The sequence below is a fragment of the Delphinapterus leucas genome, chromosome 10 (assembly GCF_059928025.1).
Source record: "Delphinapterus leucas isolate spDelLeu-1000000601 "Yukka" chromosome 10, BTC_Dleu_Yukka2, whole genome shotgun sequence".
In the NCBI taxonomy this organism is placed as follows: Eukaryota; Metazoa; Chordata; class Mammalia; order Artiodactyla; family Monodontidae; genus Delphinapterus; species Delphinapterus leucas.
Genome location: NC_143138.1, coordinates 40983206 through 40998192, shown reverse-complemented (window position 1 = coordinate 40998192; position 14987 = coordinate 40983206).

Sequence of the window (14987 nt, the reverse complement as noted above, 5' to 3'; positions counted from 1 at the left end):
TGAATCTGAATGAGATCCTTGCTGGGTAGAGTAATCTTGGTTGTAAGTTTTTCCCTTTCATCATTTTAAATATGTCCTGCCACTCCACTCTGCCTGCAGAGTTTCTGCTGAAAAATCAGCTGATAACCTTATGGGGATTCCCTTGCATGTTATTTGTTGCTTTTCCCTTGCTGCTTTTGATATTTTTTTCTTTGAATTTAATTTCTGTTAATTTGATTAATATGTGTCTTGGTGTGTTTCTCCTAGGGTTTATCCTATATGGGACTCTAGCTTCCTGGACTTGGGTGGCTATTTCCTTTCCCACATTAGGGGAGTTTTCAACTATAATCTCTTCAGATTTTTTTCAGACCCTTTCTCTTTCTCTTCTTCTGGGACCCCTATAATTCGAATGTTTGTGCATTTAATATTGTCCCAGAGGTCTCTGAGACTGTCCTCAATTCTTTTTATTCTTTTTTCTTTATTCTGCTCTTCAGCAGTTATTTCCACCATTCTATCTTTGAGGTCACTTATTTGTTCTTCTGCCTCAGTTACTCTGCTATTGATTCCTTCTAGAGTATTTTTAATTTCAGTTATTGTGTTGTTCATCACTGTTCTTTAGTTCTTCTAGGTCTTTGTTAAACACTTCTTGTATTTTCTCGATCCATGCCTCCATTCTATTTCTGAGATTTTGGATCATCTTTACTATCATTACTCAGAATTCTTTTTCAGGTAGGTTGCCTATTTCCTCATTATTTACTTGGTCTTGTAGGTTTTTACCTTGCTCCTTCTCCTGTAACATATTTTTTAGTGGTCTCATTTTTTTGATGGGTGGGGCTGTATTCCTGTCTTACTGGTTGTTTGGCCTGAGGCATCCAGGACTGGAGTTTGCAGGCAGTTAGGTAGAACCAGGTCTTGGTGCCAAGGTGAGGACCTCCGGGAGACCTCACTCCAGTTAATATTCCCTGGGGTCTGAGGTTCTCTGTTAGTCTAGCAGTCTGGACTCGGTGCTCCCACCACAGGAGCTCAAGCCTGACCTCCCAGCCTGGGAGCCAAGATCCTGCAAGCTGTGAGGCACAGCAGAAAAAAAAAAAAGGCAGAACAATAACAAAGAATAAAAAATTTTTAAAAATTAGAAAATTAAGGACTTCCCTGGTGGTGCAGTGGTTAAGAATCCACCTGCCAATGCAGGGGACACAGGTTCGATCCCGGTCTGGGAAGATCCCACATGCTGTGGAGCAGCTAAGCCCATGTGCCACAACTACTGAGCCTGCGCTCTAGAGCCTGCGAGCCACAGCTACTGAGCCCGCATGCCACAACACTGAAGCCCACGTGCTGCAGCTACTGAAGTCTGCGTGCCCAGAGCCCGTGCTCCACAACAAGAGAAGCCACCGCAAGGAGAAGCCCGCGCACTGCAATGAAGAGTAGCCCCCGATCGCTGCAATTAGAGAAAGCCCACATGCTGCAACGAAGACCCAACGCAGCCAATAAATAAATAAATAAATAAATAAAATTTTTAAAAAGGCTTTAAAAAAAGAGTAAACTGCTGATCCCTACTTTTATCTCCTCTCCTGTTTAGAGGTCCCAACCTTATTTCACTTAGCTATTTATTTTGCTATTAATTTCATACTTTTATTATTTTTTAATCAAAGTTATTCATGCATATAGTCTAAAGATTCAAATAGTTGGGAAAAAACATATCTTCTCCCACCCATCTGCCCATTTCTCCAGTCCAACATAGCCCATTTTTAAAAAACTGTTTATTTATTTATTTATTGAATTATAATTGACATATAATATCAGTTTCAGGCATACAACATAGTGATTTGATATTTTTATACATTATGAAATGATCTCCGTGATAAGTCTAGTTCTCATCTGTCACTATACAGAGTTAGTACATTATAGCTCATTTTGCTCAGATGGATATTCATCATTAACCTATTATGACTGCACAAACATTACTCACTGAATAAACTCTCATTTTCCCTTGACCTAATAATTACCTTTTTGTTTATTGTTTCTATGTTCTTACCATTAATTCAACCCCCACATATCTTCCAGTATGTATTTCTTCTCAATTTGTTCAAACACATCAAGTAGTCTACCACATCTTCTGAATGAAATTCCCTCTCGAAGCCTCTGATCAGCTCCAATGGGAAGTGGCTGCCCTCCAGTCCTGCTGAACAGCTCTGGTGTTTGGGGTCTCCCTTCACTGTCCCCTAGGAATTTTCCTCCTCCCTTGTGTTTGACCTCCTGGTTCATACATATCAAGCCTTCTTCTTTTTTGTTTATCTCCTAGTTGTGGTGGAGCACATCCTGTAAAAGTTTCCAGAGCAAAGGTGCACAAGAAGTAAATGCTTTGAGACTTTGTATGTCTGGAAATGTATTTATCCTATTCATACACTGATCAGTAGTTTGGTTTGGTACTGAATCTTAGATTGGAAAAAAATTTCCTAAGAAATTTGAAGGCATTGCTCCACTGTGTTCTTGCTTTCAACGGGTGGCATTCTTGCTCTTGATTCTTTGTATAAAATCTTTTTTAGGGGACTTCCCTGGAGGTCCAGTGGTTGAGACTCTGTGCTTCCACTGCAGGGGGCGCAGGTTTGATCCCTGCTTGGGAAACTAGGATCCCTCATGCCACGTGGTACAGCCAAACCAAACCAAACAAAACCTGTTTTATCTTCCTTTAGGAGTTGTTAGGATCTTCTCTTTTTCCTCACTGGTGAAATTTCAAAATGATATAACTCTGGAACGGGCATATTTTTGTTTAATGTGCTGGGCCCTGTCATTCTAGAAACTCATCTGCCAGTCCTGGGAAATTTCTTAAATTATTTCTTTGGTTATATCCTTCCAGCTGTTTTCCTTCTTTATATAACTCCCAGAATCAGATACTGAACCTCTTGGACTGATTCTATAAATTTTTTAATCCTTTTTTCCCCTCATTTTTCACATTGTTTTCCTTTTGCTCTATTTTCTGGGCGATTTCACCAACATTATCTTTCAAATCTCTATGTTTTTCACTTCTATCATATTTTTTTTTCATTTTCAAGAGTTCTGTTTTGTTCTCTGAATATTATTTTTTATAGTATTCTGTTATTGTTTCATAAATGTAATTTCTTTTCTTAACTCTCTTGAAGATTAATAATAGATATTTTGGCAAGTTTTCTTCCTCCTTTTTAGTCTCTGTTTCCTATGAGGTATTTTCTTATTTTGATCTCTATATTTCCAGTTAGAGAATTTTCTTAAATTTCTGATGATCCTTGGCTGTCTGCCTATATTTAAGAATGGTGGGACTTCCCTGGTGGCGCAGTGGTTAAGAATCCTCCTGCCAATGCAGGGGACACAGGTTCGATCCCTGGTCTGGGAAGATCCCACATGCTGCGGAGCAACTAAGCCTGGGTGCACTAGGAGCCTGTGCCCCTAGAGTCCGTGTTCTGCAACAAGAGAAGCCACCGCCTGCAGCAACTAGAGAAAGCCCATGTGCAGCAATGAAGACACAGTGCAGCCAAAAGTAAATAATTTTTTTTTAAATGGTGCACCAAAAAGCTGATTAGAAGATCTGTTCACTTTGCATGGGGCTTTTCAACTTTAACATGATAATCCTAGTTTGGGTTCTCCCAAAAGAGAACCGAAAGCCATGTATTCAAGTGGAAGTACTTGGTGGAAACATAAGTAGGGGAGTAGGAAAGTGAGACAGGGAAGAGAAAACAGCTGTAAAGCTAACTATGATTGAGGCTTAATGCTATGGAGTAACTTTGGGAAAATGGTATAAAACACACACCTCAGAATTATTGCATACAAGGGCAAGAGACCTGGAGTATTTATACATCAAATTCCGACAGTCATTGGTTGAGAGCTGCTCCTGTGGAGGAAGGTATTAATTCCGTAGAACCTCTGGCCTCTGCCTTGTACCTGGGCAAGGTCGCCTTACCTGGCTTTGGAGAGAGATTCCAGGCAAAGAGGCTCAGATTTTGGCAGCTGGAAGTCAACAGGAGTACGGTGAAGTGGGATTGCCCAGAGGATACGAGTGGGGGCAGTGATATCTGCTGTAGTGACCTAGCTGGGCTGTTACTTGGGAACTTCCATCTGTATTTTTAGGTCTTTTCTTTTGTCCTTGTCATATTTTCTGGACAATCTCTTTTCTGGAGGGTTGCAGTCTGGTTGTCAGGGTCTGTGAGCTAAGTGGGGGGAAAGGCGGGGAATCTCAACTTTCATTGGGAAACTCTAAATCTTCACTTAATCCTCCTATTTCAGGATGACACCCTTGCTCTCTGATGTCCTCCAGTCTAGAGACTCTCTAATTAGTACTGTTGACCTAAATAAATAGACTGCCAGATATTTCTCCAGCAAAGATAGGCTTATTAGGGATAAGCAGAGAGTTGCAGTTCGGGATCTGCAGTCTGGTGAGGCACGTGCAAGTCCCTACACGGCAAGGGAGGGAGAATTCTTTTACAGAGAGGAAAAGGAAGTTGGGAGGGCTATAGCAAACAAAGAATCCATGGCTTTTCACTGGCGGAGTCCTTGCCAGGAAAGGAGTCTTTCTTCTTCCTATTGGTCTCTGCTGTTGTCGCAGGGTGTGAGAGCTCCCCCTGCTGGTCTCATGACTGTATTTAATTGAGGTTTCTATTTATTGATACTACTTTTTTTACATTTCTCCCTTTTGATCAAGATCATTCTCTGAAAGCATTGCAGATCCAGAGACAGGTTTTCTAGTTTCAACGGCTTTTTGTCCCTCAGTATCAGGAAGGATCTTTCTTGGGTGTAGTGTCTTATGTCAGAGAGAAAATGCACAGATTGAAAACCTATCAAGGTCACATTTGAGCAACAAGAAGGGGCAGGAGGGAGAAGTCTCATGTACCTTTTATCTAAAGTCCATATGTTATCAAGATCATAGACACTGGATACCATCTGAAGTTTTTTTTTATATAAATCTATTTTATTTATTTATTTATTTATTTTTGGCTACATTGGGTCTTCATTGCTGCACACAGGCTTCCTCTAGTTGCAGTGAGCAGGGGCTACTCTTCGTTGAGGTGCACGGGCTTCTCATTGCGGTGGCTTCTCTTGTTGCAGAGCACAGGCTCCAGGCACGCAGGCTTCAGTAGTTGTGTCACGTGGGCTCAGTAGTTGTGGCTCGCGGGCTCTAGAGTGCAGGCTCAGCAGTTGTGGAGCACGGGCCTGGTTGCTTCACGGCATGTGGGATCTTCCCGGACCAGGGTTCGAACACATGTCCCCTGCATTGGCAGGCAGATTCTTTTTTTTTTTTTTTTTTGCAGTATGCGGGTCTCTCACTGTTGTGGCCTCTCCCATTGCGGAGCACAGACTCTGGACGCGCAGGCTCAGCGGTCATGGCTCATGGTCCAGCCGCTCCGTGGCATGTAGGGTCTTCCTGGACTGGGGCACGAACCCGCGTCCCCTGCATCGGCAGGCGGACTCTCAACCACTGCGCCACCAGGGAAGCCCAGGCAGGCGGATTCTTAAGCATCACGCCACCAGGGAAGCCCTGAAGTTGTTTTTTTTGGTTGGTTTTTTTTTTTAATATTTACTTATTTATTTGTTTGGCCATGCCGGGCCTTAGTTGCAACACGTGGGATCTTTTAGTTGCGGCATGTGGGACCTTTAGATGCAGCATGTGAACTCTTAGTTGTGGCATGTTGAATCTAGTTCCCTGACCAGGGATCGAACCCGGGCCCTCTGCATTGGGAGCGTGGAGTCTTAGCCACTGGACCACCAGGGAAGTCCCTATCTGAAGTATTATGTCATCAAAAAGGTTTGGGGAAAATTTTTCAACAGGCCTGGTCTGGATATCTCGGGAAAGCTGTCTCATCAGATGTCATCTGCTTCAATTCTGGGAATCTTTACTTTCAGGTCACCAAATGATGTGCAGCTACAGTCAGGGTTCAGTACTTTCTTTAGGTGTGTCAGGTAAGTCCAAGAGTCTATTCCTTGGAGTTTGGCAGCACGAGGGTTGGTAGAAGTACCCGATAAAAGCCTTTCCAGAGAGGCTGAAGAGAGTCCTTCTGGAGGTTTCTTTTCCAAGAGATGATGTCTTCAGGTTGCAAGGTGTGATGCTTAAGGTCTTCCTCTCCTGAGTATGCACTGTGGAAAGATTGCTCTACCAAAGCACGGTTATTTTTCATAGAAGCAATTAGGCCTTTGCAATATTGGAGTGTCTTTCCTTTTATCAGTTGCGAGTCAAAAGAAGCAGAAGCCAAGTGCATTGGGCATCCTGTGACTATCTCAAAGGGTGAGTGTTTATGAGTTCCAAAAGGGGTGGACCTGAGACTTAAAAGGACCCATGGCAATGCTTTTGGAGGGTCTCTCCAAGGTAATTGAAGGACCTCTACAAATTTTGCCAGTTAAGCCTTAATGATGCCATTAGTGCATTCAACTAAACCAGAGGATTGAGGGTAGTAAGCACAGTGAAAGCATTGTAAAACTGGCCAAACAGTGCAGACTTGTTGAGGTATCTGGCCAATATAGTGGGTTCCTTGATCACTAATGAAGTTTGAGAGGAGTTTCCCCAGGTAGGGATAATCTTTTCCAGATGGATTTTAGCCACAATAGAGGCAGTAGCTCATCTGCAAGGGAAAGCTTTGGTCCAGAGTGAAAACATACAGACCATGACTAAAACATATATCCATGAGATGGAGGAAGTTGCTTGAAATCCATTTGCCAGATCCTGAATGGTCCCTTAGGCAGTTTAAGTGTAGGAGAAGTATGAATAGGCTTCCCTGGGTTATACTTCTGACAAGTGGGACAAGTGAAGTGGGCAGTTTTTGTGGCTTTGTTAATGCTTCCTCACCAATATGGATTCATGAATGCTATCATTTTGTCAGTAGCCCAGTGGGTTAATCCATGTACAGTGGTGAGGAGTGGGAATTTTAGAGTCAAGGCAACAACGTTGAATTCCTAATCTTATTTTTCCTTTTCTGAGGTCAATTGGTTGGGCTTCTCTAGCCAGTTTTTCTAAGTTATCATTTGGGAGAAATATCCCTTTGGACTGTGACAGAAGTTTGGCTGCTGGCAGTCCCTTTAAGGGCAACATTTCTTGTGGAAGTATCAGCAAGGTGATTTCCCTTAGCTTCCAGAGAGTCAAGTTCAGAATGCCCCAGAATTTTACCAATTGTTAAAGTGGCAGGTAAAAGTATTGCACCTAATAATTTCTGAACATAGGGGCCATTTTAAATTTTATTTCCACTGGAAGTAAGGAAGCCACAGTGCTCCCACAACATTCCAAAATCATGAACCACTCTGAAAACGTATCTACTATCAGTATAAATATTGGCAGTTTTGTCCTTGGCTGAAGTACAAGCCCATGTAAAAGCATATCATTCAGCCTGTTGGCCGTAGGTAAAGATGCTGCCTCAACATCAAAAGGAGTTGTAGTAGCATACCCAGCACAATATTTACTGTTGTCACCTTTTAAATAAGAACCATCAGTAAACCATAAGAAATCAGAATTACCCGGAGGAATTTCCTCAAGATCATCAAGAGGAATCACAAGGTGGTCCATCAGCGTTAAGCAGTTGTGAGGGATTTCATTGGTGAAAAGGGGAGAAGAGTAGCAGGGTTAAGATTACTAGAACATAAATGAGTTACATGAGACCATTTAACAAAAGCACTTCATAGGAGGTGAGGCATCTGGCTGAGAAATGTTCAGTGTCATGAGAATTCAGGGGCGCTTCTACTGCCTGAGGTACAAATGGCTAAAGGGGATCCACAACAATTTTCTCAGTGGCTTCAACCTAAAGGGCAGTGACCATAATGGCTCTAAGGCAAGGGGCATGATGGGTCGATGGTGATCCCCGTATTTTTGGGTGAATACCCCAAGGACATTCCCTTAGTTTTCATGTACAAAAAGGAAAAAGGGAATCTGATAATTGGGATGCCTAACGGTGTGTGGGTTCCTTACACTCTCCTTTAAAGCCTTAAATCTAAGTCCTCCAGTTCTTTCCATAAAATTGGGTTGGGGTTGTTATTGTTGAGTAAAACATACTGAGGTTTGGCCGTAAGAGAGAAATTTGGAATCCAATTTTGGCAATAACCAATTATCCAGAGAAAACCTCACAGTTGGCACTTAGTTTGGGGTTTTGGGAAACTTAGGATACCATGAAGTCTAACTGGATCTAGGTGTAGCCCTTGTTCTGATAGCAGATGCCCGGATATCAAATCCAGGTTTGGACAAACTGCATTTTCTCTTTGGCAACCTCATGTCCCTTTAAGGCTGAAAGCTTTAGCAAACTGGATGCTGTCTCCCTGGGAGGAGCCTCGAGAAAGAGAGCAAAGAAGCAAACCGTCTACGTATTGCAGCAAAGTAGAACCTCTAGGGAACTTTCTGTCATCCAGATAAGCCTTCAGGATTTGTGATAAATAAGAAGGACTCTCAGTGAAACCCTGAGGCATTACTGTCCAGGTGAATTGTTTTTCTTCCGAAGTGAAGGCAAAAAGACATTGGCTAGTTCATCAGGAATGCATTGCATAAACCAATTATAGTAAAGAATTTACTTCCAGTGGGAATGGATGTTAGTGAGATATGAGGGTTAGAAAGCAAAACTTCCTTGAGTGATTTTGAGAACTGTGGGCATTGAAGCAGAATAGAAGAGGAAGAGCATTGGCAGATGCTTCAAGGTGGCCACAGCTGATGTTTATGAACACATGTAAGGCCTCTTGTGGGCTCATCTAGAAATACCAGGAGAGGGAATTGTTTGCAGGACTGGCCGAGCAGGTTAAGACCTGTGGTGGTCTGTGACATAGGTGATCCCCAATGGATACCTCCCAATATTCACAACCTCGTGTAGTCCCCTCTCCTTGAATCTATGCTGGCCCTGTGACCTGATTTAATAGAGCACAGTGGGCGTGACTATATGCCAGTGAGCCTAAGCCTTCAGAAACCTGATAGTTTCTATTTTTCCTCTCTGGGAACTCTGAATCTCCAGGTAAGAAGTCTGTCTACCCTGTTGGAGTGACTGCACGGAGAGGCCACGCGGAGAGGGAGAGACCCTGAGATTTCATGACAAAGCACTGAGAACTGAGGCCTCAGAAGTGTAACCACAGTTGAGCAGTTCTAGTCATCCCCTGGCCACTGGGAGCCCTCTGAGCTGAGGCTCTAGACACATGAGTGAAGACATCCTCATGGATCTTCCAGCCCCAGTGGACACTACAGGGTTCAGAGGCGAGCTGTGACCTGCCAGAATTCCTGACCCACTGAATTGTGAGAAACAATAAAATGGTTACTGTTTTAAGACACCATGTTTTGGGGCAGTTTGTTATATATCAACAGATAACCAAAACTGAACCAGAAGAGGAACTTTGAGTTCTCAGTGTTTGAGGGACTTCCTCTACAGACCAAGGTCTGACAACATTTAGACTGTACTTGAAAAGAGCCAAACATACAAGGCAGCTAAAAGCATATGCTGGTCTGGAAGAAAACATACATTTTAGAATTTTTAAAAATCTTTAAGAAGAATGAACCATGGGTATTGTTTTCTTCACCCACGGTTATATGCTTCAAAAGCCTAAGTTTAAAGAGAAGAATAGGAAATGCTCTCAAAAGTACCTCCAGACAGGGTGACTTTTGGACCCATCCTAGCATGAGCTCCTTCTAACACATGGCAAGGGAGCTGGGACCTCCCTCTCCACTTGTGATTTTTCTTTTTGCAGCAGCAGCAGCAGTTTAAATCCGATCCCTTTAGTTTAAAACAAGATTAGGTATACTTACTTTTATGCTTGTTTTAAAAATAAACTTCTACAAGGAAGAAAATACTCACCTATTTTTTTTTTTAATTTATTTATTTGGTCGCACTGGGTGTTAGTTGTGGCAGGCGGGCTCCTTAGTTGTGGCATGTGAACTCTTAGTTGCGGCATGCATATGGGATCTGGTTCCCTGACCAGGGATCGAAACTGGGCCCCCTGCATTGGGAGCATGGAGTCTTATACACTGTGTCAACAGGGAAGTCCTGAAAATACTCATCTTTATAGAGTCCTCCCCATGTAGTGCCAGCACATTCTCTCAAGAGGCACCTTAACATAGGGAAAGGATGGTGAGGTTAGTAGTCACAGTGGATAGGGTTTGAATCCCACCTATTTCACGTTTTAGCTGTGAGGTTTTGGAGAAGTTATTCAACCTCTTTCAGGCTGTGCTCCCTCACCATTAAAAAGTAAGAATGATAATACCTACTGAAACCAAGCAGGACCCTGCAGGGCCTTCCTGGGGATAGACCTTCCCCCCACCACCCACTGTGTCCCCTGCCTCTTGTTTGTAAAAAATAGCCTTAGCCTCCTAGGCCTTCCCCAAGTTTCAAAGAGCAAATTTCATCAGAGAAGTAAAAAGAAATGCAGAAACAAAGGAAAACAGTCAAGCAAGACAAAGTGATAATACTTTAGCCATAAAACAAACTCAAGGACATTTAGTTCCTCCTCAGGGGCTACAGATCATATCCTGAGCCATATCCTTGAGTTGTTTTGCAGATACTAAAACCCCCACCAGGTGGAAGACGTTAACTGTATTCTGACCACCAGCACAGAGACGGTTGGAAGATCCCACATGCCGAGGAGCAACTAAGCCCGTGCGCCGCAACTACTGAGCCTGCGCTCTACAGCCCATGAGCCACAACTACTGAAGCCCGCACACCTAGAGCCCGTGCTCCACAACAAGAGAAGCCACGGCAATGAGAAGACCACGTACCACAACGAAGAGTAGCCCATGCGCACCGCCACTAGAGAAAGCCCACGCGCAACAAAGACCCAATGCAGCCAAAAATAAATAAATAAAATAAATACATTTATTTAAAAAAAGAAGCAGTTTTAAAAGAATAAAGAGTTCATTTTTCTCAACACTGTCACACATTTGATACATTCACACACATACATATGCACATATTGACACACATGTGCATGCACACAATCAGAGGACTAGATAAAAATTCACTAGACTTTGGAGAAGGGAAGTCAGGTAGAAACAGGGAGCTGGAATGAGTAATGTATGGAGAAACTATACATGTGCTTTTCTCTTTGCCCTTAGCAACTGAATGACCTCCTTCTTATTTGGTAGTGGCATCAATCTGCTCGTGACAAGATTAGGATTGTTTCAGAAGGAATATAAAGAGAAGAAAAGAGCTAATATGCATCTATTGAAACTCAGAATAGGATTGTTCAGAAAGACAATAGGCTTGAAATTGGACTCAGAGAGAAATCATTTTCTTTATTCATTTAGCTCCCATTTAACATAATCAAGATCCAGATCTAGATCCAAGTTTCTACCAAAGGAAGAGTTAATTTTATCTCTCATCTCTGATTGCCTCATCTGTCCATAATGACAATCATAACATCTACCTCAAAGGATTGCTTCCAAAAGGAATTCCTGTCCTCTGAAGTGGTGACTAGAGCCGGGAAACCAAGGATATGGTATGAAAGGAATAAAAGAGAAGCCTGCCCCTTCTTGTCTTGGGGACTGAAGAAGAAAGCCGGAGGTGACAATGTGATAGACATCAAAGAGGCTTACCTTGGAAACGGGGAAATGACTTCAAAAACAGCTAGAAAATAGAAGAAATCACTGAAGTTGGTACAAAGTTGTGTCCAATATAGATATATGGGCAAACCAGGGTGAACGAGAGGGAGAGAGGGTCTAGTTTTCACTTTTAGTTCTTCCCCAGGTGGGTATTGAGCTATGAACACTGTGGTGCAAGTTTGAGGGTTTGTCTTACCATATATTCCCTTGACCCCAACCTCTAATCTGATCTATATGGGCGTGGTGTGGAAGGAAGGTGGTGAATGAACAACAGAGGTGTGCAGTTTGGACAGCTTGGGTCAGGGGCTAGATTGGGGACATGGTAGATATTCAGGGGGTCCACTGGGCTCTCCAGAGCCACAGGGAGGTTGAGTCAGCCAGGGAGTACCAGTGAGATCAGACCCAGCCATGAGAGACCCTTGAGATACTCTAAGTGGTGACATTAGCCAAAGAACAACAGGGTGAACATGACCAAGTACATATTGACCCATACACCAGAGGAGCCAAAGGACGCAGTGAGATCATGAGGACCCTGATTCTCCTCCTACACCTGTCCCCCACAAGAGAATTTAAGCCTCTTCTCTCTCTTCATGCACTCCCAACAGCTACTTGGCAAGAAGCCTGGGAGGAGGGAAGACTTCTGAGAAATCTGAGATTCTCAGCATTTTTACCTAGAGAGACTAAGAAGTATCTGAACAGCATGTTTATTCTATGGCATTGTACTGAAACAGCTCCAGCTTTTACTGCTACCCAGTAGATGAGGGTTGTAAGAAAGTCCACACTGCTTATAGATAAACTTCATTTCCTCACACCTCTGAGTTTTGGTGTTAGATAATTGATCCTGATAAAGAGCTTAGACATTGGTAGGGCCCCCAAAATGTCCTGCAATAGTTAGTTTTTGCTGCGTAAACAAACATCTCCAAGATATCAATGGCTTACCATAACAACGATTATTTTTATGTTCATAGTGCTGGAAGTTGGCTGTGGTTTGGTTGATCCAAGTTGGGCTTGATCAGGATAGATAAGGCTCCAGGCTTCTGGTTGTGTTTAGTTCTGGTCCAGGGTCTTTATTCTGGGGCCCAAGCTGAAGGGACAGTAGAGGTCTGGATTTTACTTTTCTCTTGTCACATCACAGGAGTGTAAGAGGCCAAGTCAAATTACAAAAACGCATCTGCCTATATCATGTCTTCTGACATCCTGTTGGCCCAAGCAAGTCATGCAGCAAAGGATGGGGATGTATACTTAAATTGTAAGGGAGCAGATAACTGGGAATAATAATCCAAATCACCACAAGGCCATTGTCCCCTCCCCACCCGCCAAGAAGTAATACTCCCAAATTGATCTGGGAAATCCAGGGGCAAAGTTTCCCATGTGCCAAGAGAATCATGGAGTATCACAGGGGTCCCAAAAGCCAGCACACCAAGGGTGATGGAGCAGGATGAGGAGAGCCTAGGTCTTGTTCGATGATATATGTGAGTGGCTTTACCAGCTGCCTACCTCCAGACCTTTTTGCAAAATGAAACAATTTAATGTCCTCATTATTAGCTGAGTTTTCTGTTGCTTACAGCTGAATACATCCTAACTGAGACAAAACTCTTATTAGCCCTATTTTTCCATGAGGTCCAGAGAAGTAAGTGCTAGAGGTTGGATTTGAACGCAGGATTTGTCTCCAATGCACATACTTTTACCTAGTATGATATCCTGCCTTCCAAATCTTGTGTGAGGCCTTCAAGTCTACTCTACAGATCAACATTTCTGAGTCACATGGAAATAGCTCTCTAGGTAGATACCAGAGACTGACCCAACCATGGTCTCCCATACAGGAGGTGTTCAGGCAGGGTTAATTGGATGAATGAACAAACGGTCTAGGAGCAGGGCCTAATGAGCCTTATGGCAAGTCTAAAGGTCCATTTGCCAGTGTACTCAGTTATTGAAGCTCAAGGGGCTAACGGATGCTAGTCAAAGTCACACGAGACAGATAAGCTAGGATACCTGGCTATCATGTCTCTCCACTGACTGAATTTCTTGTACCTCTGTACAAGGCACTTATGGTACTGAGGGCCAGGTGTAGAATAAACATAATAGTTACTGAGCATGAGTCAGTGGGGTCAGGATATGGTGAGGGAGGTTTCTCTAGTGGCCCGCAGAAGCCATTGAGCTATCTCTGCCTTGAGTAGACTTGGGGATTTTTTAAAATTTTATTTTAGATATTTTTTTTTAATAGAGGTAAGTTTCATGTGTACAACATTATATTTCTACTTCTGTTTACACTAAAGTGTGTTCACCACCATGGACTTGGGAATTTAAAAAATATAACCTAATTTCTGAGGTTTGGATATAATTTGGTCATACAGTACAAAAATATTTTAAAAAAAAGAAACTTTTAAAAAATGTATTTTTTATTGAAGTATAGTTGATTTACAATGTTGTGTTAGTTTCAGGTATACAGCAAAGTGATTCAGTTATATATTTTTCAGATTCTTTTCCCATATAGGTTATTACAAAATACTGAGTATAGTTCCCTGTGCTATATAATAGGACTTTGTTGCTTATCTATTTTATATATAGTAGCGTTATATGTTACTCCCAAATTCCTAATTTATCCCTTCCCCCCACCTTTCCCCTTTGGTAACCATAAGTTTGTTTTCTTTGTCTGTGAGTGTTTCTGTTTTGTAAATAAGTTCATTTGTATCTTTTTTTTTTAAATTCCACATATAAGTGATATCATATGGTATTTGTCTTTGTCTGACTTACTTCATTTGGTATGATAATCTTTAGGTCCACCCACATTGCTGCAAATGGCATTATTTCATCCTTTTTTACGGCTGAGTAGTATTCCATTGTGTATATGTACCACATCTTCTTTATCCATTCATCTGCTGATGGACATTTAGGTTGTTTCCACGTCTTGGCTATTGTAAATAGTGCTGCTATGAACACTGTGGTGCATGTATCTTTTCTAATTATGGTATTCTCTGGACATATGCCCAGGAGTGGGATTGCAGAATCATTTTTAGTTTTTTAAGGAGCCTCCATACTGTTCTCCATAGTGGCTGTACCAATTTACATTCCCACCAACAGTGTAGGAGGGTTCCGTCTTCTCCACACACTCTCCAGCATTTATTATTTGTAGACTTTTTGATGATGGCCATTCTGACTGGTGTGAGGTGATACCTCACTGTAGTTTTGATCTGCATTTTTCTAATAATTAGCGATGTTGAGCATCTTTTCAAATGGCTTTTGGTCATCTGTATGTCTTCTTTGGAGAAATGTCTCTTTAGATCATCTGCCCATTTTTTATTGGGTTAAAAAAAACAAGAAACTTTAACTGATATTTCGGGGGACTCTGCCTGCAGTAATAAGAGAAATCTAACCCTGTCCAAGCCCCTCCCTCTGTCTGTGAGAGAATCTTGAGGAATCTCTGCTGTCTTCCCCATGATCCTGCATAGCATTTGGCTCTCAGGTGGCATAATGACCCTCCCAGAACATCTAAGTGTCC